At 33.0% G+C, this 4,015-nt stretch overlaps 1 long non-coding RNA gene across 2 annotated transcripts; it reads left to right on the top strand.

The window, feature by feature from the left end:
- Window positions 1–675: 675 nt before the first annotated feature.
- Window positions 676–3,782, top strand: LOC110608188. Of its 2 annotated transcripts, none has more exons than XR_002486836.2 (2): window positions 676–957; window positions 1,462–3,782. It is a non-coding gene; the product is annotated as an uncharacterized LOC110608188 (long non-coding RNA). The 2 variants fall into 2 exon arrangements; XR_002486835.2 differs by having other exon boundaries at window positions 1,442–3,782.
- The last annotated feature ends 233 nt before the right edge of the window (window positions 3,783–4,015 follow it).

The following is a 4,015-nucleotide window of genomic DNA, read 5'->3' as shown; positions in this document are numbered from 1 at the left end:
TATCATTATTTAAAATAATTTAAATATTTTATATATTTTAAATATTTATTTAATATTGATATTTAAAATAAAATAAATAATATAATAAATAATAAAAAATAAATAATTCAATGGCTTAATTTTTTTTATTTACATGCTTAATTAGGTGTTAATAATTAATATAATTAAAAAATTTTTTCACATATTGAAATTTGTTGAATGATATTGACAGTATAGTTTGATAACACTACTGAAATAAATAGAAACAAATTTATCATTAATAATAATAATAATAATAATAATAATAATAATAATGTCTTAAAATTAATAATATATTTAACAAAAAATATTTTAGTTTAAAATTTAAAAATTTTGGGTTAAAACTATTAATATGTTTTTTTAAGAGAAAGAAAATTTCAGATAAAGATTATTAAAGAAAAGAGAAAGAAATATTTTTTTTATTTTTTTATTTTTTTAATATGAAAATCTATGATAATGAGAAAATTTTATGATAAGAAAATCAAAATCGAAGGAATTTTTAGAAAAAATTTAAATTGAGTGAATAATTAAAGGTAAGATCAAAATTGAAGGACTACAAATGAAAATTATCCCTATTTATTTATTTATTTTGATTGCCAAGGGCTAATTTCATAGCTTTTGTGATGAATTTGGATATTTTCTCAATTCTCCAAAGAGGGCGGTATTCGGGGAGAAAAAAGAAAAGGTGGCAGGTGGCTTAGGTCATATTTGGACCACTTTGTGCTGAAGCACCGTAACTTGGTCTTTTGTCATCACTTTAATGAGTAGTAGATTCAAACCCTATTATTATCCACCGACTGCCCTGTCCTACTTCTAGGCTACTAACTCTATAGCCCTACACTAGAGCCACCACTGTGACACAGAGATGAGAATACTTCAAGGAGAGACAGAGAGAGAAAGCAGCTCTCAATGATCAAAGTAGAAAACACCCCATAAAAGGTTTGTGTATTTGGATATCTGTGGTATATGTCGCGTCGCCGAATCTTCTACAAAGACGAAACACTATTCATCCTCCTCTTTCTCTTCCTTCTCTTCGTCTTCTTCTTCTTCTGTTGCTTTCTGCTGCTTTTGGGGTTCTTGTTCTGTAAAAAAGGAAATAAATTTCTGAGGAGAAAATGAAAAGTGAGAAGAAGTGAAGGAGAGGAAAAAAAGAAAAAGAAAACCCCATTTTCTCTCTCTCTTTTTAATGAGAAGCTTTGCTAGATTTGTAGAGATCTTCAATCGCCATCTCTTCTCTGACTCTAATGGAGACAGCGACATTTCTTCCTCCTTCTCTGCCTGCTTTATTACTACTCTTCCGTGATTTGTGCACTTCCCCTTCTTTGTTCTTTACCTTTATTTATTTATTTCTTTTCTGTATTTATCTCTCTTGGTACTAATACCGTTTCTTTACTATGTTTATATATTCTTTTTCTTTTAACAGTGCAACTGATCGTTGTTCAGGTACTGGATTTCTTCGTTCTTTCTTTTGTTTTTTTTTTTTTGTTGGAGATCAAGGTGCAATACTGCTGTAAATGGATCAGCTGATTGAGTTCTCATATTTTGCCTTTTGGTAAGTGACCTTAAATCGTATCTTCTCTTTGCTAATTTCCTTGTTTGTTGCTCCATATCTAAGCTTCTACGTAGGGACCTTTTCTTATCCAGTTCACGGTTGCTAGCTTTTCCCCTTCGTTTTGTTGTTTGAGGGTCATTGTTATTTTGTGGAAACTTCTACTCAGCAACTTTGTGGATCTCCAAATACTGTTTCAAGCCATGGATGATCATGGGTTTAACTTAATTTCACTCCATATTCTATATGTTTCTATGTGGGTTGTTTGCTTCATTGATCTAGGTTTCAGTTCCTCTGCTGGGTTTATTCTATTTTCGCAATTGGGTTTGTCTTTGTTAACTTTCTACAGTCACCTTTTCGTTTCCACGAGAAGTGAAAATAAGCCTTATCACTTAGGGTTAGGGTTCATGCAAAGGACGCTCTTTACTTTAAAGTTCATTTCTTGTGCTTCTGTTTTGAGTATTCTTTTACTTTCCCAAGTCTAGAATCAGCCCGTTTTCTAGCACTCTAAGCTGATTTGGTTTCTAAACAGTTTCCTCTGATACCCAAGATTGTCTTAAGAAGATGTCTGTGTTTTATTGGAGTTCAAGACCTTCCCTTTAGAAAGGATTAAGATTCTTGAAATTGTCTGTTCTCTTCTATATCGATCTTTATCTTGGCCTATCGATCTTTCATCTTCCATTTCAATTATCTTATTTGAATTCTCGTAGTAGTTTGCTTTCCTAAGTTTTTACAGAAACTCAGAAATAGAACTGTCAGAGATACCCTTATAAATGTCAGTCATAAAATATGACGTAATTAATTTGATTTCATGCTAATGAAGGAAACCTTGCCATTGTTATTTTGGTAGCTGATTTGCCTTGCACTCCAAATAGAGAAGCAGATCCCCATGGCTTTGATTTAGCAAATCAGATTAATTAGCGAATTTGAATTATCATACATGATGTGATTTGTGAATGTGTCTATTATTTTTTATTTTTTATTTATATTTCCTTATGCATACTCTATTGTGAAAGCTTCAATAGTATCAGCAATATGTTAACGTTAATCAGGACATAGTAATGAGAAATGGTTTAAGAGAGCTTCCTTCAGTCCACTCATGGACGGGTGAAGGGTTTGAATTATATGCCGACTCATTCATTCAAACACAATAGGAAATGGTAACAGTGATTGCTATTGTGAATGTGTGAATGATGCGGGAGATAAATTTCATCCTTCTCTTCTCTGTGCTTGGACTGAAGGGAGCTCCCTTTAACTGTTTCTTCATCTCAAATGAGAGGATACAATGAAACAACTCAAACCAGACAAGGTTCTGAAAACCATTATCAAATACTTTTGAGTTTCTTCCTTACTTTACAAAACATATGGTCTTGCTCCATTCTTATTTGTTTGGTACTCTTCTTTCTTTCTTTGTTATTGGTCGGAAGGTTGAGGATACGGGATGAGAGGGGAATGGAATCGAACCCAGATCACCGGGAATTTTTCTTTACTCTCAATTATGCATTACAAAACATGAAGTAAAGGCAATTGTATTTGCTAGAAACTAGAAAAACTTGTTAGAAACATAGTTGAATTATTTAGAATATATGGGAAACCGCAGTACATTCTAGTGTTTTAAGGTTCAGGATCCATTCTTAGTCCTGGGGTCAAAAGGGGTATCTCTATTTATCCATTGAAGAGCTCTGCTTAGTAGAAGCATGTTAATAATGAAGATATTTTAGATTTTAGCTGAAATTTGGGAAAAGAAAATTGATTTTCTTTTGCATTTTCGTAATTCTTTTTTGCGTATTATCCTTGCTTAACTCTCCCCACTTCTCTTCTCTTTTCTTTTCTTAGCAAAAACATGACCAAGCTTTGTATGCACGTATATTTAGAGCCTCCTAAACGTTTATGCCTCAATTTCCCAAGTACTCTCTGGTCTCATTCCATTTTGCCTGCACCATTGAGGGTAAGTGAGAGGCAAAGCTACCAACTTGAAGATGTTTGCCCACGAGTAATAACAATCCACTTCTGGGAGGATTGCACTGAAAATTCATGACATGATATAACGAGAGAGAGAGGTTTTTGCTTTTTGGACTCTATTTTTCAGGAATAAACTAGAAGCTGAAAAGTGATACTCCATTGATTCATGTGTTTTCCTGTCAACTTGATAAGTCTGTCATGGTGTTTGTTTACTGAGAAATGGGAAAAAAGAGAAAAAAATTTTTTTTGTGGATGGCTGTTGTCTTTATTGTTTTGATAAGGAGTTGGCATGCATTAAATAACACGCCTCGTGTCTCTGTCGAGTTATAAAAAGCTTGTGTGGTTGGAACTTGGAGCTACTATTTTCTGCTTTCATGGCTGCTGACTGGTGAGACCCATTTTCTTTTTCTATATTTAAATAGATTCTCTCGCTTACACTTCTCGATAATTTCTTCCTCCCCTATCTCATCCTCTTTTTCCCCTGCA

The sequence above is a fragment of the Manihot esculenta genome, chromosome 18 (genome assembly GCF_001659605.2).
Source record: "Manihot esculenta cultivar AM560-2 chromosome 18, M.esculenta_v8, whole genome shotgun sequence".
NCBI lineage: Eukaryota > Viridiplantae > Streptophyta > Magnoliopsida > Malpighiales > Euphorbiaceae > Manihot > Manihot esculenta.
Note: the sequence above shows the minus strand (reverse complement) of the source record. Positions and strands in the feature narration are given on the sequence as shown.